The 27,466-nt window shown below is 42.5% G+C and overlaps 1 protein-coding gene across 1 annotated transcript in view; it reads left to right on the top strand.

Annotated features, from left to right (window-relative positions):
- PCDH15 (protocadherin related 15) overlaps nucleotides 1-27,466 on the top strand; it is a 1,564,441-nt gene that overhangs the window by 1,116,351 nt on the left and 420,624 nt on the right. The gene's annotated exons all lie outside the window — the stretch shown is intronic.

The following is a 27,466-nucleotide window of genomic DNA, read 5'->3' on the forward strand; positions in this document are numbered from 1 at the left end:
AACAATATTTTCCATATCAAATGTGTATTATAATAATGTTATTTCCAAAAATTATACTGTGCAAATACTCAGTATCAAAACTTGCATGCTATTCTGGATGTGTGGCTAGCCATCGTGAAAATAGAATGGTTTGGATTGATTGTTTTATTTTAATATATTCAGGTTTGCACAGTTCACACAGATATTGCAAGCTTGTTGCTTAGACAATAATGACCACTAAGAAAAAAGCCTATAAAGGGCACTTCAGGGAAGTATGTGGCCAAACCAGTGTTGGACACCTGTTTAAAACTTTTTTTTTTCTTAAGCTCCCTGGCGGTGCATTTCTGTCTGGAATTAGGATAGGAATCAAAAACGGTAAAAAAAATTTCTAGAATTTTCAGCCTCCAATTCTTAAGTAAAAAGCCTGGTACACATTCTGCATATAAATAAAAGACTAGAACACAAATTTTGTGAATTGATTACATTTATGAAGATGCCCTGCCGCGTGACATAACGACGCCCCCGCCGCGCACTGATTGGCCGCCGGGTCCCCGGAAGAATAGAGGGGACTTGGGGACCCGGCGGATGAAAAAATAGGAAAAAAAAGATTCTGGGGAGAAGCCTGGGTCCCGCTGGCAGCGCTGATTGCATGCGGGACCCAGTTCAGTAGAGCATGCGGCGGATTTCTGACAGCCCAACCTGAGCACGGGCTTACTGCTGCGCACATGGAAATCACAGCCTGTGCTCAGGTCGGGCTTACTGCCAGGAGGCTAAAGAGAAACCATAATAACATATAGTAGAATGTAATAGATTCTTCAGGATACAAATGTTTCTGTTAATTAATACTGGTTTCAGCATCGAATACACTTTTTGTGTCTATATATTGCTGTACATTGGTATATAACGCCATCCTTCCAGGAATTTTTAGCCTAGGCTATGATGTTACACAGCATTCTGCCCCAGAGTACTCTTGGAGACCAGGTCCCCCATTCAATTAACTTTTTCTCCTGGGTTTTCTAGTAGGTGACATTCCCACAACTTGTCAATAAAATGATTGTACCACCAGACACTATGGGGAATTGGTGGTCATGGCATGTCCCGCGGGTAGCACTGTACAATGGGAGGCTGTGATGCCAGCAGAGCCTGGAATACAGCGCAGATGTTAGCAAAGGGGGTGAGAGCCTGCTGGCTTTTTTGACGAACACCAGGTGACAGCGACAGGTGTGTACATCTCCCAGCAAACAATGCAGCCGTTCCATGGTGCTGAAGGACAGTTCTATGGTCAATGTTACCACTTCTATGTAGTATGAGGGCCAACACATTTTGAATAATGTGAACATATTGGGCTGGTAAGGTCTCATACCATATGGAAGTGGTAAAATTGTTCAGTGCTTGGCCAATCAAAATTGTATGTGTGTAAAAAGCCTGACACACACTTTCAATTTTAATTGGCCAATGACCGACTAATTTTGCCACCTTCATGTATCATGAGGGCTAACGCATTTTGAATACTATGAACAGATTGCATAGGTAAGTTGTCACACTTCATGGAAGTGGAAAAATAGGCCATCAAAACTGTGTGTCTGCACCCTCAGATAAGCCTACTTCTTGTGCAATTGTGAAATCCGTGTTCTTCAATCTTTTATATGTTCAGGTAGGAAACAGAATGATATAGAAAACTGTCCGCACTCATTTAAAAACATGCCTGCGTGAATAACTGACATATTTGTTAGAGGAAATGTATAAAATGACTGTAAGGAGAACAGAACAAAAGTTATATAGCATTGAACATAACATGCATATACAATATTTATTGTGTTTGTGTAGCTGGATGTCAGCCTATTCTTATTTGAAAGGCATGCCTGTGTAAATAAATGACATATAAAGGTATAAAATGACTATACGAAGAACTAAAAAAAAGTTTTGCAGCATCGAGCATAACGTGCATTTGCAATATTTATGGTATTGTGCAGCTGGATGGTGGCATATTCTCATTCTGCATAACAGTGTTTGGTATGTCTTGTAACAAAAGAAAATCTCTTATATACAGAGGTATCTGCATTATATAGTGGTATGTATATGGTCATTTGTTCATCTCACCTTGGATGATTGGCTATATGTCCTCTGCAAAGGCTCGCCCACTGCTATAAATACACTCAGTCACCACTGAATCCAGCTCAACAGCAAACATGAAAAAGCAGTAAAACTTATTTTATATTAATGTTTAAGTACAACAGAAAAATCTATAGGAGTTTGCATACTGTATATAGTCTATAGGTATATATGCCAAGTGACCTTAATTTTCATTGATTAACAGTATATCAATTAATTCTGCTTACCGTGGTTGATAATGAGTTCTCCCTTCCCTAAGGGCTTAATTGCAGTAATTCATCAACAGTGTGAATTATTCACAAACATGGTTTGTGCTCGCACACTTAATGTAAGCTGTAATTTGCTTCGCTTCTTTTATTATCAGTCACTGAATACAGTAATGCGTTACAGCAGAAGTTTGCCTGTGGTGCATTAAAACATGCTCCTATAAAAGGCAGATGTGATGCCATTGAGTTGTAATTATTTACTTTATTTTTAGTGGCAAAGTAATATGGACAGGCAAGTTGTTTATATTTAAAATGGGGATAAGGATTGTTATTTTAAAGTAAAAACAGCGGTTAAAACACCTTATGTCCAGTTACTGTATTCCCTGAGAAATGTTTAAAAGTATTCTAAATACTACTTGAAAAAGTGCATAACATCACTATAATTCCAAGCGTACTAAAATAATAAGCTACAATCTTATTTTCTATGAGTTTGCCATAATCCAGGGCCACCATCATGGCAGAACAAGTAGTACTGCTGTCTGGAGTGCATAGAGAGTCTGAGGCCTGCCACTTGGGCACCAGCTCATAAGATCTAATTTATGCTCCCGCAGCATGGACCCTTAAAGAGACTCTGTAACAAAATGTTCACCCCTATTTATTCTATCCTATAAGTTCCTATACCTGTTCTAATGTGGTCTGTCTTACTGCAGCCTTTCCTAGTTGCACAGTGGCTGTAATATAACTGTTATCTAATCTAATCTTCTTTCCTTTGTCAGCTTTGTTGGCTGAGGAAGGAATGTGCTGCTCTACTGTGATAGGCAGAAGCTATACACATCCTCTTCAAGCCTCCTGCAGGCTCTGTATGAGTCACAGACTGAGCTTCTCTCAGCCTATCACATTCTGGAGAGCAGCCTTTTGTTTGTAAACACTGCCTAAAACTGGCAATTACAAGCCAGGATTGCAGCAGGGAGTGGCAGAGACAGCACAGAGGGGGCCAGGAAAACATAATGAATAGAATGGTATGCTTTTTACCGTAATAATTTTAGAGTACAGATTCTCTTTACGCTCCGGGACCTGTACTAGGTACTGCCAATCCTTTCTCTACCGCCATGTGATTGGACGGCACGTGGCAATTCAGGGAAGAGCTGCATTGTGTCCCCGCCCCCACACAGTGGTCCTGGCCGCACTAGTATGCAAAGAGGAGAATCGGGCAGCTAACACAGGTACCTCCTAATTAAGCATCTTTTGTGTTTTGATACTGCTAGCAATCAGTGGGGAATTCAATATACAGTAGCAATAAAAAGTACGTGAACCCTTTGGAATTACATGGAATTCTGCAAAAAGTGGTAATAAAATGTGATCTGATCTTCACAACAATAGACAAACACAGTCTGTTTAAACTAATACCACACAAATAATTAAATGTTTCCATGTTTTTATTGAACACACCATGTAAACATTCACAGTGCAGGTGGAAAAGGTATCTGAACCCCTAGACTAATGACATCTCCAAGAGCTAATTGGAGTGAGGTGTCAGCCAGCTGGAGTCCAATCAATAAGATGATGTTGGAAGTGTTGGTTACAGCTGTTCTGCCCTATAAAAAACACATACCAGTTTGTGGTTTGCATTTCCCAAGAAGCATTGTCTGATGTGAATGATGCCTCGCACAAAAGAGCTCTCAGAAGACCTACAATAAGAATGGTTGACTTGCATAAAGCTGGAAAGGGTTATAAAAATATCTCCAAAAGCCTTGTAGCTCATCAGTCCACGGTAAGACAAATTGTCTATAGGTGGAGAAAGTTCAGCATTGATGCTACTCTCCCTAAGAGTGGCCATCCTGTAAAGATGACTGCAAGAGCACAGCGCAGAATGCTCAATGATGTGAAGAAGAATGCTAGAGTGTCAGCTAAAGACTTACATAAATCTCTGGCATATGCTAACACCCCTGTTAGCAAAACTGCAATACGTAAAACACTAAACAAGGATGGAATTCATGGGAGGATACCACAGAGGAAACCACTGCTGTCCCAAAAAACATTGCTGCATGTTTAAAGTTTGCAAAAGAGCACCTGGATGTTCCACAGCAGTATTGGCAAAATATTCTGTGGACAGATGAAACCACAGTTGAGTTGTTTGGAATAAACACACAACACTATGTTTGGAGAAAAAGAGGCACAGCACACCAACATCAAAACTTCATCCCAAATGTGAAGTATAATGGTGGAAACATCATGGTTTGGGGCTGCTTTGCTGTCTTAGGGCCTGGATGGATTGCTATCATCCAAATAAAAAATGAATTTCCAAGTTTATCAAGACATTTTGCAGGAGAACTTAAAGTAAACATCAGGCTAAAAAATGATAAATCCGCTTTACTCACCTGGGGCTTTCTTCAGCCCCTTGCAGCTGACTATTCCACATTGATCGCTCCGCTCTACGCCGCTGTCCCTGGCTCCCCACATGCAGTTCAGGCCGACCTTGAGGTCGTCCTTACTGCGCCTGCGTGAAGCGTCGCTGTCAATCATGGACAAATGGTCCATGGCGTACTGTGCAGGTGCAGTAGTTCTGCACCTGCGCAGTACACCATGGACCACGTGTCCATGATTGACAGTGGCGCTTCACCCAGGCGCAGTAAGGACGACCTTGAGGTCGGCCTGAACAGTGTGCGGGAAGCCCAGGATGGCGGCGGAGAGCGGAGTGATCAGCATGGGAAAGTCGGCTGTAAGGGGCTGGAGAAAGTCCCAGGTGAGTGAAGCTGATTTTTCATTTTTTAGCCTGATGTCTCAGCAGAAGATGGGTGTTGCAACAGGACAACGACCCAAAGCATAGAAGTAAATCAAAAACAGAATGGCTTAAAGGGGAACTTCAGCCTAAACAAACATACTGTCATTAAGTTACATTAGTTATGTTAATTAGAATAGATAGGTAATATAATCTCTTACCCACCCCGTTTTAAAAGAACAGGCAAATGTTTGTGATTCATGGGGGCTGCCATCTTTGTCATGGGGCAGCCATCTTTTTGGTTGAAAGGGGGTGACAGGGAGCAGAAGACACAGTTCCAACTGTCCTGTGTCCTAATCACCCCTCCCAGCTGCACGTGCTAGGCTTCAAATGTCAAATTCAAAATGTAAAACAAAAAAAATTGCACCAAAACAGCAGAACGAGAACAACAACATCAGAAATCCCATCATGCTTTGCACAACATTAGGGGAAAAATGCCGGGGCAGTTTTTTCTGTGCAGCTAAAAATGAGGCTTGTATAAGAGAAAAAAAGTTCTGATGCTGTGAAACAGTTAAAGAAACACCAGGCCTTTCCAGTGCTGCTGAGTCAATTTTTAGTCTGGAGGTTCACTTTAAGCAGAAGAAAATACACCACCTGGAGTGGCCCAGTCAGTGTCCTGACCTCAACCCGATTGAGATACTGCAGCATGACCCTTAAGAAAGCAATTTACACCAGACATCCCAAGAATATTGCTGAACTGAAACAGTTCTGTAAAGAGGAATGGTCAAGAATTACTCCTGATCGTTGTGCACGTCTGATCTGCAAATACAGGAAACACTTGGTTGAAGTTACTGCTGACAAAGGAGGTTCAATCAGTTATTAAATCCAAAGGTTCACATACCTTTTCCACCTGCACTGTAAATGTTTACATGGTGTGTTCAATAAAAACATGGAAACATTTAATTATTTGTGTGGTATTTGTTTAAGCAGACTGTGATTGTCTATTTTTGTGACTTGGATGAAGATAAGAAAACAGTTTATGGTCAATTTCTGCAGAAATCCATATAATTCCAAAGGGTTCGCATACTTTTTATTACTACTGTATAACAATTTTGAAGGTAGAGTAGCACTTCCCAAGGAGTGATCTACATACCCCTGCTCAATTAAGGTGAATATTGAGGGGTACTCCAGATAAAGAGTCCATCTTTGCAAGCAATATCAAAATTTTATTTGTGTCCAACAATATGATTTGTGTAACAAAGTTCAGGTCAAATTTATTCTATCAAATACATTTTAAAGAAAAAGTAGGGACAATGGTGAGATTTCCAGCTTAATGCAAAGCAGACATTCTCCTTACTTTTTTTCCTTCCTCCTCACCGACATTAGTTCAATGCTCCTCCCTGCCTTTATCTTTCTTCACACACATGGACAGAGGAGACAAGTTTGCAGGCAGCAGTAGCAGTGTTGCACAGGCCACTGCACAGCACTTGTACTATTGCAGCTATAAGCAGTGTGTGCAGATGGGAGAGTTATGGTATGTTCCTGCTGTTGTTGCTGTTGCTCATTACACCTTCCCGATGTCATTACTGCTTATCAACCCTTTCCCCTGTCATTACTGCTCATCACCTATTCCTGTTGTCATTGCTGCCCATCACCTTTCCCTGCTGCCTAGTGCATACAAAGAGCTGCATTTTGAATAGCGGGGTAGGAGGGAGGGGGGATCTGCTCCCACTATATATCGGGCACAGCCGACACCCACATTTCCACCCATAGTCAATATTAACCCCTTACCAACCACCTAATGCCGATAGGCTTCGAGAAGGTGGCAGACCCAGGATTGCCAAACGCCGAAAGGTGTCAAGTGCGGTGGGCGGGGATTTGCAGGGAACGGGTGCGCACGCACAATTGTTCCTTGCCGTGACATGGAGCGAAGCAGCTGACAGGCTGTGTAACGACTGAAAACATTTACATGTACAGTGCTGCAATCTCCTGCAGCGCTGTACAGGGACAGCCCTGTTACTGAGCTGTGGCCATGCACTCATGCATGGCCAGAAGTGCTTCTGGCTAAGTGGTTTGGACTACCCTGGCAGTTACATATTAAAACTGGGCAGATCTGGGAACCCCAAACATCAGCAAATGATTTCGCAGTAGGTGCTTTGTCCCAAAATGTATTTATTGTTCCCTTTCATGTAACTTTTTTGCAGCTTAGAACTGGGCCAGTCTAATGCAATTTCTGCCATTTTTGATTTGTGCCCTTCTAAGATGCATATAATCTGCACTGAGTTGCAAGCATGCCAAAAGTATTTGCATCTCATTGATCCTCCTTCTCTAGCAGAACAATGCTAGATATATTAACACATTTGTTTACCGAGTGTGGGGTTGAAGAACATGACTTGCCGGTGTAAAACACAAACCTAAGGATAAGCGGGCAAATGCAAAGGGCAGTTTTGTCTTAGGAAAAATGGAACCTGAGTGCTGGTAGACATGGGCCGTGGCAAGAGGAGTTCACACCTATGTCACCACCTCTGGTCACTGCACTCCACACCGCACTCCATCCTCCTGAGACTTCCTCCTTCACAGAGGAACTTCCACTGTGCAGGAAGAAATATCAAGAGGGTGGAGAGCAGCCTGGAGTGCAGCAACCAGACAAGGCTACATAAGGGATTTAAGCTTGGAACATTCATACAATTTTGAATAGCCAATTTTACCACTTGTAATATCAGAGCTTACCTACACAATCTGTTCATAGTATTCAAGTCTGTTGGCCTTCATACTACATGGAGGTGGTAAAATTGGTCAGTGATTGGCCAATAAAAATTGGATGTGTGTACACACCCTTAATTCCTCCTGTCATGGCCCACATCCAGCAGCTCTGAGGTTCTGCTTTTCCTCAAGACCAACTGAATTTTGCTTTCACCCACTCATCCTTACTCAAACCTCAGCCTAACTGAAAATTTTTGATGTTGTTTTACTCAGCTATTGGAAGGTGGGCAGAGATCCTCCAGGCTGCAGGAAATAAATTAATATGTCTACACGAGCACACCACACAACCAATAATGTGCCTCCAGCCCTAGTGAGCAGTGGGCCATTTTGTTTATACGTGCCATCAGATCTTGATTTATATGCTTACACCAATAACCAAGGAAGAGGTAAGGCCACAGTAGCAGATTCGTTTATGAAGGAAAAAACAGGTTGGAAATGATGCTAAAGTCAAGACAGGTGGCATACAGCAGAGTGATGGCTGAAGAAGTCGAAGGTGGATGGCAATCAGGCCATGTTATTATATAAATTACTAGAAAAGGTCAAGGCATCAAGGGAGAGCCAAATAACAGGCTAAGGCTGGCAAAAGAACACAAGGCAAGGTCAAACTAGTTCTGCAAGCGGTAATCAGACAAGCAAGGCTCAAATGATGATACAGAAGATTCAAATCACAGTGCTGGATGCCAGATGAGGAAAGCCTTCAATTTCCTTCTTGACAAATTATCTCCATCCATGGGTGCATAAGCCCAGTATACCTTTGTCACTTACCCGACCAGAATGCATGGATACATACAGGGGTCTAGTCCTGGAAAAAGAGGTGAGTGGACTCACCCTAAAAATCCCTGCACCGCGCTGCGCGCCAAAAATGGGCGTAGTCAAGCATATTGTGGGCGTGGTCATGGGTGGGGCCAAATATACATGACCTTAGCAGTGATTTAAAAGGTCTGCCAGGGAAGTTTGAGCTCTGCCGTAGTGTGTCCCCCAAAAATAGATGTAATCTGACAGCATTTCACCAAAAAAACACATAATCTGGTAGAAGTTCCTCCAAAATACAGATAATATGGCAGTGGTTGCTCCAAAATAGACAATGTCACAGCAGTAGTTCCCCCAACATACACATAATTTGGAAGCAGTTCCCCAAAATATGCAAAACCTGGCAGTGGATCACCCAAAATACACGTAACACCCAAAATACATATAATCTGGCAGCAGTGGTCCCCCAAACATACACAATCTGGCAGCAGTTCCCCAAAATACACATAATCTGGCAGCAGCCGTTCCCCTAACATACACATAATCTGGCAGCTGTTCCCCAAAATACATAACAGCGGTTCCACAAAAATGCAGATAATCTGACAGCAGTTCCCCCAAAATGGGTACCCCCAGCATAGGTAGCCAGGTCTATAGGTGTCCCCAGTATAGGTGTCCACTTTCAGGGTGTAAATCAAGGTGAGGAAAGATTTCACAATGGGCACAGTGAGTAAATCATTTATAAATGTTATATATTGTAAAAAAAATAAAAATAAGCAATTTTATTCATCATGTTATTTCCACTACCGTTCCTCTTTAATCACAACCCCACAGCCGCATTCCAAAATATAGCAAAACATCTTCCCAGTAGAGCGGAGGCTCCCATGGCAGGAAAACTAGTGATTAGTTATACATACATACTATAGATAAATACACACCTTTTTATAAACATGGAAGTGATCAGTTTTATTCATCATTATTACAAACCTTTACAGCATTAAGCTTTATATTTCCTATGAAAAGAATAACACAAAATGAATGTTAATCCCCATAAATATACTTAAATGTATTCATTTTCGTAAACATTTAATTGAATGATTTCAACACCACAAGGTCAAAGAACACAATACTGGTAGTAAGCTTCACAATAAAACATGGTAAAAAGCAGCACATTACTGTATAGGGAAAGTTGTAGCCTGTAGTTTAGAGACTGCAGAAAACTCATGTTTTATTAAAGCGGAATGATGCCACTGATGGATGCAATGTAATTATGGCCACCTCCACACAAAGCTTAAACCTCCAAACAGCCATTCTGCAGCAATCTTTTAGCAGGGGGTGTAATTGAACTGTTAGCACTACAATCAACCTTATGCATAATGTTCCTAGATTATATCTCATAAAATAAATTCTATGGGGGTTGAAATGTTACTAGGTTCTAGTTTCAAGACACATTAGGAAGTAATATTGTAAATGACCAGTTATTAATGCATTTGCTTCAGTGTTTGTACTGATGCACATAAAATATTATCACACGTAAAGCATTTATTTTCTTTTTTTACGACTTTTTTTTTATTAAGTGTGAAAAGACATTTGAAATGTTTGAGCTAGCTGGAACACAAAAGATTACTGAAGTGAAGAAACACACTGCTACAATTCAGTTGAGATCAAGCTGTTTCTAGAATTAACAGAAATCCTAAAAGCAAATATAAATTGCTTTCTATTTCTGCTCTGGAAAAATGAGTGCAGGTAAATGTCCTATCCTTTTAAATATATTCACACATTTATCACATTTTTTATTCACCAGTTTAAGTATTAAAGTAAAAAAAAGATTGCAAGCTGGTATGCAGAATGCTGATGATACTTTGCTTTCTGTCTTATTTACCAATATTTTTACTATTGAGAGATAAAGCAGAAAAGGTATTCCTTCTGTAATAATCCAGAACATAATTTAGTAAGCCCCACCCTTTGCAAGCACTGCACTGAGCACATTAAATAGTAACCTCTATGATGCTGATACACAAGTATACACTTACCATAGAAAAGTTAAATACATTTTCATTATTTTTTAACTCCTTCACCCCTAACCCAATATAAAATATTATCGCCATACATTTTACTAGGGACACAATTTAAACATTGTAATAACCGGGACAAATGGGAAAATAAAATATCTTTTTTATCTACAATAGCACATTTTATTTTTAAACTACAATGGCTGAAAGGTGAGAAATGGTGATTTTTTTTTTTCTTCTTCCCTGTCAAATGCATATAAAATAATATAATTCTTAGCATAAAGTACTGCCCAAAGAAAGCCTAGTTTGTCCCGCAAAAAAAATAATATATAGATAATTTCAGTGTGATAATTAGTGATACAGTTATTACCGAATGAATGAGAAGAGTTTTTGAAGGAAAAAAAAAAACAGCGGTAGAGGAGTGGTTAATGACTAACTGTACATGGTTTATGGCAAGCTTTTTAAAACGTTACGTTCATTCTACCGGCATTACAGCACAGCAATACAAAGTCTGTGCGATATTCACAGTGCACACGTTGCGTTGTGTGTAAAGTGTAGCAATATTTAGAAAGTACTGCATGCTGTGCGTTTAGCAATAAATTTGCTGTGTTATGTGTGTTGCACATGCTCAGTAATGCTTTTTTTTTTAAATGTAATGCATGCACCGTTTTAGTTCCATCGGTATGCAATGAAAACGGCGCACCAAGAGACACATAACGCAGTGCAAAATAACATCCAATTTCATAACCTAAATGCGCTGCATTGGGGGCACGTTGTGCGACTTTAATGTTGCATCAAACGCAATTTCCCACTGTGAAAGAGGCCTAATATATGATTCTGTAGGCTCAATCTGACATGATGTCACACGAGTGCTACCAGTTTTTTGTTTGTGTTTGTTTGGGGGGTTTTTTTGTCACCAGGTAACACAGGCACGTGAAACGATGCCATGTGTGGTGTTAAACATACCAATTTACATTCATTGGTTAATTGGTAATAATGAATAGTGGTGTGTAAATGCCACAATTTAACTGCATGAAATTGCAGCTGAAGGCACTTGTGGCTGAGAGGCTGTACTACTAAATAAGTGCGCAGTTCGAGAGCCATCTGTGAAAAAGGCACCTAAGTATTTCAGTATTTAAGTATTTTGCTGCATCAAAGAAGAATGAGCCTTAATTTCTAATAGTAAAGTAGAAGGAGTCTATAAAAAGTTCAAGGCCAGCTGTACCAAACTCATTATCCTATCATGTTGTTGCAGGTAAGTTCACTCACATTTTCAAGTGGAACTTCAAAGAAAATGTAAAAAAAATAATAATACAGTAATGTAGTGACTCCTACTCCTAAAATACACCATTAAAAGAAAGAAGATTCAATAAATAATACTGTAACTCAGACCCCTGAAAACCTGGTCTTAGACAATAATCTAGAATGGTGAAATAGACAACTAAAATTAGATCTTTGCAGTATTCATGTCCATGAACATGCTAGAAAGAATGTTACCCAGGAAACCGAAAAACATTATGTAATAGGAAAAATACAAAAGCAATTGTAATTCATGTAAACAACACATATTGAGGGAGAAAGTATTTTTCTCAATCATGCACAACAATTGTGGTTGAATATATAGGAAAACTATTTAACTGGGCTCTACATATGAAAATAATACAGTTTAGTTCCAATAATCCACCATTACAGCACTTCTTATTGGGGTTGCCATGTCAAGCACAAGCTGAAATATTTGCCCCTGGTTAAGTACCTTAGATATTCAACACAACTATGATAATAACAACATATGACATTCAAAGAGCTGTAATGAAAAATAGATGACTGGAAATATTGGAAGTATGTTAATTCAGTAAACTTAGTGACTTACGTTGTTCAAAACCTGTGATGGTCCAGTTGCTCAGAGCATACACACAAGTGGAATCACAGTAGACCCAGAGAGCAGAAATTACAGCAAAGAGAGGAATGTAATATTCACAGTTACTGATCTTCACATAAATGTATAAATATGCAATCCAATCTGGAAGATAAAGATATACTAGCAAAATGCAAACATCCCCTTCTATGTAATCGAATTGATGAGGATCATATTGGTAAATCATAAGGCTAAAGGTATATTCATTCATATTCATTGCATGCAGTTGATAAAACAACCTGTTTAAAACATACATCTTAGCACTTGATATCTCTACTTTATTAAAGCACCATTATACCCATGATACTCAAAAGAACTGCACACCAAATCAGCTGCAGAACACCCTCAGCCTAAAGCCTGCGTGTGCGACACTGTCGCCAAATGCTTTCACATGCCTACTGCAGAGCCCCTGCTGCCCAAAGCCTGCACATGCGACACCACCGCCAAAAGCTTTCACATGCCTACTGCAGAGCCCCTGCTGCCCAAAGCCTGCACGTGTGACATCACCGCCAAAAGCTTTCACATGCCTACTGCAGAGTCCCTGCTGCCCAAAGCCTGCACATGTGACACCGCCGCCAAAAGCTTGCACATGCCTACTGCAGAGCCCCTGCAACCCAAAGCCTGTGTGTACACGAAAGCCTGGTCAAAGTGTAAGCGCAGTTGGAGATGGTGTGCAGGTGCGTCCCTGCATCCAGGCTTAAGTAAAAGCTTATATTCGTATTATAGATGTTTCTGACTATTTGTAGTTTCTTCATTTATTTCCTCACACAGAGCTTTCATTAGTAAAATTGAAGTTTTACCATCTCTTTTTGTCCCTCTCACTGTAATTTGTATATATGTAGATACCACCTCGGTACCCTTAACTCGCCAAGCCTCACTACCCGAAGGTAATGTTTGACTCAATATTTGTTTTGGTGGTCATTTCTTCTTTAGCGTTACTTTAGGTGGTGTGCACACCTAGGGCCTGATTCACAAAGCGGTGATAACTCAGTTATCACGCCTAAAAGACTTTAGGCGTGATAACCTTTGCACTAGCAAAGTTATCACCGCTTTGTGCTCTAACTCGCGCGAAGCTCCCGCACGCAAAGTTTTGCACGCGTACGCGCGCGCGCGCGCAAAGTCCCATAGGGCTTAATGGGCACTTTGCGCGAAGCACGGTGCACTGCGCGCGCAAAACTTTGCGCACGGGAGTTCGCGCAAATTCCTTCAGATCACGCCTAAACTAAGTTTAGGCTTGATAAAGGGCTTTTCACAGGCGTGCAAAGTGTTTGCACCGCTTTGTGAATCAGGCCCCTAGTGTTTTCATGTGACTGTTGGACCTAAATGATGGCATAGTGGTCCTTACATAAATGGGAGGATGCATGCCTGGTAAGGTGATAAGGATAGACTCCTTACTACCGTGTAGAAAAGGGCAACAAGAGCAAGAAAAATTGTAGAGCATTGTCAAACGATTGATCATTTTCCTTGCTGTTTGTTTTTTCTTTTCTGAGGCCTTGATCCCACTAGGAATTGCTGCAGCTGCTTTAAAATTGCCACAGTGCTGTGTGCAATGATTTCTAATGCTATTGTGATCATGATTCCCCGATGTTTAGAAGCATTATACAGTAACCTGTACAGTGCTTCTGAGTTTTTTTTTCCTTAAATAAACTTTACACTTACTGGGTTTCAGCTGTCCGGCTTTCCTCCATAGCCGAGGTCATAGGTGCTTCTCTAAGATAAATCAGAAAAGCGCCTGTGACCTCTTCCTTTAGGGGGCAGGGCTACGGACGGAAGCAGGAAATCCAGACACCTGGTAAGCACGATTCCTTGGCCCGCCAAAGCACTGCAAAATGACTTTGAAAAGCAGTTTTGTAGGCACTTGTATACTTGGCATTCAGCGCAAATGCGCTCAAAATGCTACATGTCCTGCAACTGCGATTACCCCTTATCGCACTACTCACTTTCACCACCTCTCACTTTCATTGGCAAAACATTTTTAGGAATTGTCAGCAAACCCAAAATGCTTGCCAAGAATGTGCTAGTGGGTCTCAGCCCTTAAATAGGTTTTTAACTAATCAAGCTAAGCTACACTAATGAATTTCCAGTCTGAGTGTTAAAATTTAGGTTTTTTTTTTTTGTTCTTTTTACATGCATTAACTAAAGGGTGCAAGCCTTAGAGATGGCTCGAACCTCCGATTTTGGGTCATGACGTGAACTTCCCAAAAAGTTTGCATTCGCGCAAACCGGGCAGATCACCATAGACCTCAATGGGCTGGCAAATTTTAAAACCTACAAAGTTTTTGGCCACAAAAGTGATGGAAAAGTTGTTTCAAGCGGTCTAACACCTGGAGGGGGGCATGCCAGAGTGGGATACATGCCAAAAGTCCCTAGAAAAATGAAGTAAGACACAGAGTAGGGTTATAATTCCTAAAGAGCAAAAATCACATTGCATTTCTAAATTGGAGGCATAAAGTGCTTTAAAACAGAGTTCCCCAACCTTGTCCTCAAGGCCCACAAACAGTACATGTTTTGCAGGAAACCACAAACATTCACAGATGAGGTAATTAGTGTCTCAGCAGAGCTGATTGACTACCTCTGTGGATTTCCACAAAACATGCACTGTTGGTGGGCCTTGAGGACAGGGTTGGGGAACAATGCTTTAAAACATCTTGCGTGTGTATACATGGATCAGGTAGTGTAAGTAGTGTACTGATTAACACTGACAGACCAAACTCACTGTTTTACACACCTGCGAATAGCTGCAAAGGATTGTCATTAGTTGATCCCAGGACATAAATGTCAGTCATCTCTCTGGAAGGTCCTTCACAGTCTCCTACTCAGATCAGATCTCTTCTCCTCATGCTTTGTCTGTCGGGGTTCCTCAAGGCTCTGTTCTTGGTCCCCTCCTCTTTTCCATCTACATGCACGGTCTTGGTGACTTAATCAACTCATTTGGGTTTCAATACCACCTGTATGCAGACGATACACAACTGTACCTCTCGGACCCAGACCTTAACTCCCTCCTCAAACGTGTTCCTGACTGCTTGTCTGCTATATCCTCCTTCATGTCCTCTCGCTTCCTAAAACTTAATATGAGTAAAACAGAACTAATAATTTTTCCACCGTCTCTGGCCACCTCTCTGCCTGAAGTAACTATAAATGTTAATAACACTCCCATAACTTCAGTTCCCAAAGCACGGTGCTTGGGGGTAATATTCGACTCTTCTCTCTCTTTTATTCCTCATCTTAGCTCCATAGTCAGCTCCTGCCATCTCCAACTCAAAAATATATCTCACATCCATCCCTTTCTTTCAGACACAACTAAAATGTTAATACATGCTCTTATAATTTCTTGTCTGGACTACTGCAACATACTACTTTGTGGACTACCTTCTAACAGACTGGCCCCGCTCCAGTCGGTACTGAACTCAGCTGCTTGTCTCATTCATCTTTCTTCTCAATCTTCCTCTGCTGACCCTCTCTGTCAAGCTCTTCACTGGCTGCCAATTAACCAGAGGATCCAGTTCAAACTCCTAACCCTAACCTACAAAGCTCTCCACAATCTCTCTCCCCGGTACATATACTCACTAATTTCCAGATACAAACCCAATCGCAATCTCAGATCTGCACTCGATCTTCTGTTGTCCTCCTCTAGAATCTCACGCTCCTTTAGAATCTCACATTCACGCTTACAGGATTTTGCATGCGCTTCACCCCTTCTCTGGAATGCCCTCCCACAACACATCCGTCACTCGCCAACCTTTGTTACCTTTAAAACCTCTCTAAAAATGAATCTGTTCCGACAAGCATATGTGCTACCTCAGGCCACTTCCCTTTGTCCTAAGACCAAATTGCACTCCTACTAGGTATCCTAAAACACACTGCCTCTATTTGCTGTATACTACCCCTCCTCTTGTTCCCCCCCCCCCCCCATTCCATTTAGATTGTAAGCTCGCAAGGGCAGGACTCTCTCCCCCTTTTGTGTCTTGGAAATCATTATACATTTTATTCATCATGTTACTTTTATCACTGTCATTACCAATTCTGTATTTTGTATTCTGTATGCTGCATCATTTTTTGTATTTTGTCACTAATTATGTATCTTGTATATTAGTGTACACCATTGTCTGTATTATGTACCCCATGTTTGTTTCTTACTTTGTACAGCCCCACGGAATATGTTGCCGCTTTATAAATCAATAATAATGATAATAATAATAGTCCTCTCGGTGGCAATGTTTGTGTAGTGATGGCCGTGCTCGTGCACACGTTGGTGAGAGTGCAGGCAATGATGATGAAAATTGAAAAATGTGTGTGTGTATAAAGTATAGGGGGTGGGTCGAGCGCACCATATGTTCATTACCCGAGGTGGGTGGGATAGCTGAAAACCGTGTGGGCAAACTGCCGGGCGAACCGTTCGGGCCATCTCTAGTACCCTACATGTACATTTATCATTAACGGAATTTCAACAATAAAGGATATGGTTTTCTGGTTTCCTGTTACAGCAAAACAGAGGCCAGATAAATGGTTTTTTGTCAGTCATCACCCAATGCAGTTGATTTCTGATCTTGCAAATCAGTTAATTTGAAGTCGCACCTCAGTAGTTTGAGTAAATGCAATAGTTTCCATAGCTCCACCAACACAGTCAGCCAGGCTGAGATATACAAGCACTGAATAAATTGTGTTACTTCTTAGGTTTAGGCTTTTTTGTCTTCTTCTGTACATCCTCAGTTGTTCTAGAAATGTTCCACTGTAGCTGATGGATAGAAAAAAATCAGTAGGTATTTTGCAATACAGAATAGTAAAATCAGCATGCATAGAATTATACACTTGTGAGTATTTCTCTACACATTTGGTGAAATTCCATTTTTAAGAACACGTCCATTTAGCTTTCTGTTACTTAACAGCAAGGTAAACTTACAACTGTGTATATCTATTTTTATAAATGTATTTTTTTCATACTAATCTCTTTAAGTTTCATACTGTGATAGCTATTTTATGTACAATTATGAGCAATCATAAAGGAAGCACATTATTAAGAAAAAAAAAAAAAAAAAGAGTATAACTAACCAAGTTAGCTATATGTTTACTTCAGTGTGCTTAACAATACAAAATTAAGTCTGTAAAATATCAGCAGTGGCAGGGATCAGGTGTGACTTTTCATGAGTCTTACATTGCTACACAAACCTATAATTAATAATTGCATTGACTGCCTATAGTAAATGTATATAAACTGTGCACAGCATGCAAAAGAACATTTTCAATCCTGTTTTTTTTCCTATTTCTAAAATATATATTGTGATTGCGGACTTTCGTACAACATTGCTAGCTCGGCTAGTGCGTTGATTCTCTAACATTAATACATCTGTAAATTGATTAACCGCGACAAAGGAAATTGCAAATTCGGACTTTTGGCTTAAGGTAGCCATGTATCTAGAGATAATGGGCAGATTTGACCAAGAGACAAATTTCTCTCTGATCGGAGAGAGATCGATCAGTTGCCCATACACTGCAGACTGATTCCCGATCAATTTCAATATGCAATCTCTTGGGAATCGGCCAAGCCGGCCAAATCCTCCACCTCACTGCTGTGTGTGTGTGTGTGTGTGTATAATGTATAAATGTGCTGTAATGTGAGTTACTTCATTACCTGTCCTGTGTTGTGGTGCCCACCCGTATTCTGCCACTCTTTAAATTAGCTGCATACATGCTGCAAGCATAGCGCGTGTGTGGCATCATATGCCGCTTGCTATGCGCCGGCAGCATGTATGCGGCTAATAGAAGAGTGGTGGAAGATTGACAGGCACCGTGACACAGGACAGGCAATGTATAATTGCACATTACAGCACATTTACACATTACACACACACTTACACGGCACCGGGGGTTCTGTCGCATTCGTTGCTTGCCATTACTGCCGCACACCTGATCGAGCAAGTTGGCCCTACATCTTGCAGCATGTCTGATTAATTAATGCAACCAATTGCAATTAAAAATCCAAAGAACAATATATCATTAACATTTTTTATGCATTGGGATACTTCGATAGGGAGAAAAAAACATCTCATGTGTGCACAGGGATTTCCTTTTGAACAAACTTGATGAAGTGTTAATATGATCACTTTCAGTGAAGGGCACTTGAACTGCCAGACTTTCTTGGCAAAGTCATCCAAATGGCAGCTGTCTCAGCTGCAATGTTATTTCCAAAGATAGTATTTATCTTCATGAGAACAAGTGTATGTCCCCACCTAGAAACAAAGCTGTGCTACTAAGATTGATAGAGTCCATTTAATGTTATAGCAGAATAGGAAATTGAGTATTGTTCACAATGCGTGGTAAAAATAGGTTTATTTCTCTGCAATACGGCATTACAGTAAAATACAAGCAGGTGCAAATATTGCTTGGAAGCAAAAATCTGCGATCTGCATAGTCATAACTAAAATTACTCATTTTGTGAAACTGATGGCTACTAAAAATACCACTTAATTGCAAGAATGTTCCAAAGTTGCATGTATACAAAAAAAGTTAAAGGAAAAAAATCATAACTTTGGAAATAAAATACTTCTTAAAAATAATTTATGTAAATTATTACATATAATTTTCAACCACATGGGTTCCTCACTTATAATTTTCTACAAATAAAATTAAATGTTTTTTTTTGGGGGGGGGGGGGGGGGCAGGGGAGGACTGGGACCTTTTGGCCTGGGGGGACAACACAAACTAGAGGCCCATTTCACGGCATCCGCAGCCCAAAGCCATATCTTTCTTGTGTGCAAATCTTCAAATTGTGATAACAGCCCCAGACACACACACACACATACACACACTGTACCTGATGCCTAACCCCATTTCTCCGCACAATCTACCTGTCTGATGCCTAACCTTAAAGGAGTTATCAGGCTTTTTTTTTTTCTATGAAAATAAGTGCTACTTACCCAGGGCTTGTCCATGCCCCAAGCTCCCAGCATGTCCCTCGCCGTAGCTCTGCAGTCAGCTGTTCGCTGCCGCTGCCTCCCAGCCCCCGGCGATGACGTCAGGCCGACTGCGCCTGTTCGAGTGGCGCTGTCAATCACCGCCACATGGACCAGAGCATACTGTGCAGACGCAGAACTACTGCGCCTGCGCAGTACACTCCGGTTCACGTGGCGGTGATTGACAGTGCTGCTCGCACAGGTGCAGTACAGGCCGACATCCAGGTCGGACTGGTGCCATCGCCGGGGACTGGGAGGCAACGGCAGCGAATAACTGACTGCAGAGCTGCGGTGAGGGACATGCTGGGAGCGTGGGACTGGAGGAAGCCCCGGATAAGTAGCACTTATTTCATTAAAAATGCCTGATAACTCCTTTAAACAACCCCCCCCCCCCCCCACACACACACACACACAATAACCTACCTACCTGCTGATGCCTAACCCCACTCCTGCCCACCCACCATACAAACTACTTGTCTGACACCTACCCCCCCCGCCCGCCCTCCAACTACCTGTTTGACAGTGCCTAACTGCCTGCCTCCCCCCTCCCCTGCCGCCAATCACACCACAAGAAGAAGAAACGTTCCCCCTCAGGCCAGGGTCAGACTGGGGGTGATTATCACACAAAAAAAACCTCAGAGGGCACTGGCCTGGGCAGAGAATTGAATTTGACAGCAGTAGCAGGCAGGCAGGCAGCAAAGTGTGAGTAACTCAGTGACAAGAAGGGAGAAGAAGTACGGAAACAAAATTTATAAAAACCACCTTCTCCTCTGGCGACCTGGACCCGACCTCCTCTATCCTCCTGTCTCCTCAGTCCTACACCTCCTCCTCCTCCACAGTAGCAAGCAGCTATAGGTGGCATATCCGACTCTCAGCCCCCCCGAGTGTCCGACTCCTCCAGCCAGGACAGCCAGCCACTCGTAGCCGCAGCTCCAGGCCCCCAGCCCCCCCCCCCCAGCACAGAAAACTGAAGAGTGAGACAGCTCACTCAGATGACACCTCAGGCACAGCAGCACAGGGGAGGACTATGTCCGACTCCTCCAGCCAGGCCAGCCAGCCACTCGTAGCCACAGCTCCAGGCCCCCAGCCCCCCCAGCACAGAAAGCTGAAGAGTGAGACAGCTCACTCCGATGACACCGCGGGCACAGCAGCACGTTGCGGGCAGCAATGGCTCCAGGCGGGGGGCGGAGTCAAGCAGGGTCAACCCACCGGGCCGGAGAGGACCTAAGCTATTTGTGTCCTTGTGCCGCTCACATCCACCGCAGGCACAGCCACGCACAAGGGCACACCACGGCCGGCCGCCTCAGCCCCTTCTCTGATTGGATACTTCAACTTGCCGGGAAATATTGCGCAAGGTCCCCTCTGCGCACGATCCCCTCTGCGAACCTGTCACCTGTGGTATGTCTGCGGCCGCTGCATATAGCAGTGGCTGGCCCAAATTACTTAAGATTCGGGCGGCCCGGGGGGCAATTGCCCCCCGTCCCCCTGGGCCAGTCCTCCCCTGGGGGGGGGGCATAGAAATGTGTGTGTCTTAGTCAGTTTGAATGCCCATTCAAATGTGTCCCCTTTCCTCTATTGCTGGGAATACACCATAAGTTTTTTGGATAAATGGCTGGATAGATAATTTCTGACAGGTCCGATCTGATTTTGATCATTTTCTGATCAATTTTTTCATAGAAGTGAATTAAATTGATCAGAAAAACAAGCAGAAAATCGATCGTTAAAAAAATTAAAATCAGAAAAATCAATTGGAAAGTAAATCTGCCCAAAAAACTAATTGTGTATTTCCAGCATTACTCTCTCAACAATAAAAGGCAGAGTCTAGTGTTCCTCAAGGAGATTGTCTTATCTTTAAATCTGTCAGACTAAAGGTGCGTACACACGCACTACAAAAGGAAACTATGGGTCCACCAGGCCCTGCTGCTGGGCGGTCTTTAGCCGAGAGTATGCGCGTGTGTACGTGCTGTCGGCGGACTGATGAGGCTGTTTCTGAACGATCCGCTGATCCATACACGCGCGTACTGTCGGCTAAAGACCGCCCAGCGGGAGGGTCTGGTGGAGCCGTCGTTTCCTTTTGTAGTGCGTGTGTACGCACCTTAAGTGCTTTTCTAATTATCTCTCCTACTAATCATAGGCATTAATTAGATCTGATAGGTCGAAATTACAGATGGTATTTTGTTTGTCTTATGACACTTCATAGGATTCTCCGTTAATCATTACTTTCCTGCTTGAATTGTTTTTCTAGTTTAGCCTTGAAAAAATATATCTAGGTCAATTATACAGTGTTTCAGAGGATGTTGAATCAAATTTTTCAGTTTTTCTGTTTTCAACAGAATTCTTAAAAAGGAGCTTTCAGCCATACTATCTCAGAAAAAACCCACATATACAAGTAGATAAATACTTGCTCTACTTACATAACCTATGTATTGCACTGTCCATGGCTTGATTTTAGTGATTTTTCTACAGTAAAAAAAGAGAAACTCCTACTTAGCATTTCCCATTTTGCTAACTGTGCATGCCTTTCCATTTTAAGTGTGGCTATTTTGAAGCCAATTCTGATGTCATTCTCTCCCTTATGGTGGGAATACATGGAGCGATAGCTCCTTATCAATCGAGCTGCTGATTGCCCGATTGATATTATCCAACAGGTCCGATGACCTGCCGGATAGATTCCCGGCTCAATCCCCGCCGGCGGACAATAGCGGGGAATCGAGCGGCTGATAAGGAGCGCCGGCGGGGACGAGAGGGAATCAACCCGCGCACACGCGGAGGTAATCGATCCGGCGGCTAATCGGCCACTGGATCAACCCGTGTATGCCCAGCATTAGTCTCCTCTGCCTGATTTGCCCGCCCTTCACTATAGAAAGTGCATTGTCTCAGCATGAGAAATATTGGCCAATCATTGAGGATGAGGAACAGAGATGTGGGAGTTGAAAACAGGAGGGAAAGAGGCTTCAGCCTTCATTAGTTAAGTCTGAGGGGAAGTACGGAAGCAAAAAAGGACAACCCAGCATGTCCTGCGACTTCCTTTTTGTGTACCAAATTTTGTTTGTACCAAATAAGAGTCAGGTAAACTTGGGAAAGATCATTTATCAACAAGAAAAGTAATAGAGATTTTAAGTTTTGGATTGCCTGGCTAGCATCCTTATTACTTGTTTACCAGCTAAAATAAATAATCTTATGCTCGACAGTTGCTCTTTAAGTGTGTGTGCATATGAGGGAGTCGGGAACTGTGCCACAATTTAATGATTGAGTGAGAAACTGCATTCTTAATTTTGAAAATAGCATTGTTTCTGCGTAGAAGTCTTTATTTTTTTTGTCAAGGAGGAAAGGAGGCAAGGCTGGCACTGCATTTCAGGATTTATTAACATCAAATGGAAAGGCACTCACAGTTAGCAGAATCAGGCAATGCTAGTTGTGATGCTAGTTAAGGGGGCGCCAGGTTGTTGTCCCACTGCAGGCGACCGTTTTGTAGAAGTTTCCTCCTATCGCAGTGAACAAGCGCCAGTGGCGCTAAACGGTCACCTGCGGACTACAACCTGGCGCCCACTTAGCCACAACTAGCATCACCTGATTCTGCTAACTGTGAGTGTCTTTCCATTTGATGATAATAAATCCTGAAACACAGTGCCAGCCTTGCCTCCTCTCCTCCACACATGCATTTGTATGCTGATGGTTTGAGCACACTTTCCAAAGGAGCTAGCATCCTCACAGTCTGGCTTTCACTACAGCCTTGTACAGTCCCCTGCCGCAAAGACGCCCTAAATGCTGAAGCGTCACCCTCTCCATTCACTGCGTCTTCATTTTTTTGTTTTGTTTAACCACTTTGTTCAAAATGGATATTTATAAACATGATTCGTGTGCATCATTAGTGAAAACAGGATGCTTATGCAAATGTCCATTCTACTAAAGGGCATGTGCACCACAGGAGTGTGTGTGTAGGTATGGTCGGAAATTTGCAGCACAGTGCTGATTTCCCGATTGAACATAGGCTTTCTGCAGTGATAGTCAGAAATCGGATATCGGCTTTTGGTAAACGTAAAGACGCATTACTGCAACATGGAAATTTTTGGTCAATCACAGAACCCAGAAGCATTGGACCATTCAGAGAGTACAGAATCTTTTCTTCAGAAATTAGATTACCGCAGTAATTTTATACCAATCACAAAACTACAGAGCTTCTCCGAGTCTTGAGATTGGCTTAAACTTTCTGTGTTATTCTGATTTCCGCTGTAACTCACTGCATTCTCTGACTGGTCCTATACTACTAAATATTTATGAATTCTGAGTCTTGCGATTGCATTCTCTGTAAAATCTCAGATTTTAGGCCAGAGATTTACCATGGAAATTGGAACACCACAGATATTTTAAGCCAACCAAAAGACTTGAAAAAACTTGGTAGAATCCAAGTTTTGTGATTGCTCTAAAATTACAGCGGTAACCTGATTTCCAAGGAAAAAAAATCTGCATTTTCTGATTGGTTCAATGCTTCCAACTCGGAAGTATTTAGCCAATTAGAGTATTCGGAAGTATACTGTACTGTAAAAGTGTTGCTTTTTACAGATTCCATAATTATTACAAACATCCGCAAAATATTACAGATTCCATAAAAAACACAAAATCGAAATTGGAAATTGGATTTCTATCAGTATGCTGTGGTGTAAGTAATTGGCATTAGCGGAATTTTGACGAACTAGGACACGGGCATTTCTGACCATCCCTAGGTGCGTGAACGTGTGCTCATAATATAACCCTCCAGCCTATGGCATGAAGAGGTTAACCTCCCTGGCGGTAAGCCCGACCTCCACCGTGCAGTGCCGCCCCCCCCCCCCCAAATCCCTTGCGTAGCCTGGCCTATCAGCGCCAGGCAGCGCTGAGGGGTGGATCAGGACTCCCAATGATGTCCTGACGTACGTCGCCATGCCGACGGGGAAGCCAAACAGGAAATTCCATTCTGAATGGGATTTCCTGTTTGCGCTGATCTCCAGAGGTGTTTGGAGGGGGTGGGGGGATGCCGCTGCACAGCGGCTATCATGTAGCTAGCGCTAGGCTAGCTACATGATTAAAAAAAAGTAAATATTGGTAAGGATGTGCAAAATTTTATTCAAATCTAATGTTCATTGTAATGAGTATTTTTTGTTATATGAATCTTCACGTCCTTTTCCACGAGTACAATTCTGATCGTAGTTACAATGTCATGGGTAATCTTGATTTCCTTATAATTTTATTTAATATTTGCACAAATGCATTGAAGTATATAAGGCTTAAAGAGACACTTAAGCCAGAAAAAAAAGAGTTTTACTCACCTGGGGCTTCTACCAGCCCCCTGCAGTAGTCCTGTGCCCTCGCAGTCACTCACTAATCCTCTGGTCCCCCGCTGCCAGCTAGTTTCGTTTTTGCCAACAGGCCCGTCAGGACTGGCCACGCGTAGCTTTTTCGGCATTCCCGACTGTAATTTGCGCTATTGCGGGCCGCAACATGTACAGAAATATGTATGCGTTGCGGCCCGCAATAGCGCTAATTACAGTCAGGAATGGGGAAAAAGCTACACATGGCTAGTCCTGACGGCAAAAACGACACTAGCTGGCAGCGGGGGACCAGAAAATTAGTGAGTGACTGTGAGGGCACAGGACTACTGCAGGGGGCTGGTAGAAGCCCCAGGTGAGTAAAACTCACAAATTTTTTTTCTGGCTTAAGGTTCACTTTAAAGGGAACCAGAGAGGAATGCTTCGTTGAAATAGAAAAAAGCTTTTATACATACCTGGGGCTTCCTCCAGCCCCATAAGCCTGAATCGCTCCCACGCCGCCATCCTCCGCTTCCTGGATCCGCCGGTACCGGGCCCATCCCTTCCAGCGGACGCGGCCAATTGTCCGCATCACAGGGGCTCCCTCCATACCCATACGCATGCGGCTGCGCAGTAGGCAGCCGCACGCGTACCTGTATGAAGGGAGCGCCCTGTGATGCGGAGAATTGGTCGCGTCCGCCGGCCGGCTGGCCGACTCGCGCCAATGACGGGACCCGGCACCGGCGGATCCAAGCAGCGGAGGACGGCGGCGTGGGAGCGATCCAGGCGTATGGGGCTGGAGGAAGCCCCGGGTATGTATACAAGCTTTTCTTCGTCCTCTCTGGTTCCCTTTAAGCAAACACATTTTGCATATGAGAAAACACATTTTAGCATACATGCTTTAACGACTTAAGGACCACAGCCTCCCTCCCAGTGACCAGGCTATTTTTCAAAATTCAGTGCTCTGCAGCTGCGGAGCCATACAACTTAGCACACAAATGGACCCCCCTCCCCCATTTTATGCCCATCAACTGAGCTTTCTGCTGGTGGGCTCTGATCACTGCTGCAGGCTTTGTTTCTTTTTTTAATTAACTTTATTCTTATTTTATTTTAAATAAAATGTGCATTTTTTATTTTTCCCCTATACCCTCCCTCCCCCTGATGTCCAATCAGGGTAATCCTCTCTCATAGGCATCAGCCTATGAGAGGGGATCGCTAGTGAGCCACTCCAGGGGACAGCCAAGTGACAGGGCTTTCCTCAGTACAGCAATGCATTAGAACGCAGCACTGTACAGCGAAAAGAAATGGCCATTTCTTTTCAGCCTGCTAGTGGCAATCACCCATGGCAGACTGTTGATGGAGCTGAGCTCCGTTACTCAAGCGGGATGCACACACACACCTGCATGTGCGATACCCTGCAACCTCCTCCCCAGGACTTGATGCCTTTCGGCATTAGGCGGTCCTGGGGGAGACACCTTGTGGCCGCCAATTGGCATTTGGCAAGGAATTTTAAGTCTATGACTATGATTATGAGAATGTGGTATTTTTGCAAAGTTAGGGAGAATTGCAAAATTACAAAATAAGATTACATGTAGAATTAATCTGACATTTTGCATTACAGTGGGCTTATCTAATCACCTGCTGGAATCCAAATGGACCATAGGCAACTTTTGAGACCCTATTATAATTATTTTGGCTGTGTCTCATGTTCTTTATATCTCTGATTGTCTTCTTCTTTTACACTTAGATAAAAAGATACTGTTCTACACTTGGATTTTGAGATTATGCAACTACTTAGGAGGTTTTGCGATTCAGCAATCGCTAGCGTTCAGCGTGAACGCTAGCGACTGCAGGTGGAAAAGGGCCTTTTAAGCCTAACATGTGGGTAAGCATCTGCAAAACTTTTAAGCATATTGTCCATTGATAAGCTCAGAATTGGTGCCCTTTCCCCCAGGCAATGAAAAATACTAAAGCCCATATGCAATTAACTTTTTCTCCTGTGTTTTCTCCTAGGTAATATTTTTAAACTTGTCAATAAAATGCATTTTAACCATTTTAGCCTTTTGGACGTGACTTTCACGTCCAAAAGGCTGCTGCTGCGGTGCTGCACACTATCGTGCGCGATCGCGCACACACGCCCCCGTGCTGCCCCCCGTTAGCCCAGAGATCAATGAATGGGAACATTGCTTCACGTTACACACCACGCAACATGTGCACTGTGAATGTCGCAGACTTTGTATTGCTGTGCGTTAGTCTGCGTTATAATTTTTTATAACGTGCGACTTTAACGTCCCACTTTGAAAGAGGCCTAAGTAGGAAGTCTTCTTTGAAGTGATTTTTTTAGCCAGCATAAAGCAGAAAGGAGAAAGGATAGTTCATAATTCATAATTTCAGTGAGAATCGTGTTACATAATCTGCTACTGCAGGGAATCTATTATTTTTATTATTATTATTATTTCTATGCAAAAAAGCCTACTGTCATTCAGATTAAAAGGTGAGTTTTCATGTGGAAATCAACCCATTCGCATTCCGTCAATTTCACTTGAGCAATGTTCACCTCCCATTCATTAGCCTATAACTTTATCACTACTTATCACAATGAACTGATCTATATCTTGTTTTTTCCGACACCAATTAGGCTATCTTTGGAGGGTACATTTTGCTAAGAGCCACTTTACTGTAAATGCATTTTAACAGGAAGAATAAGAAAAACACAGAAAAAATTCATTATTTCTCAGTTTTCAGCCATTACAGTTTTAAAATAATGCATGCCTCCAT

Source organism: Hyperolius riggenbachi, chromosome 10, assembly GCF_040937935.1.
Source record: "Hyperolius riggenbachi isolate aHypRig1 chromosome 10, aHypRig1.pri, whole genome shotgun sequence".
Taxonomy (NCBI): Eukaryota; Metazoa; Chordata; class Amphibia; order Anura; family Hyperoliidae; genus Hyperolius; species Hyperolius riggenbachi.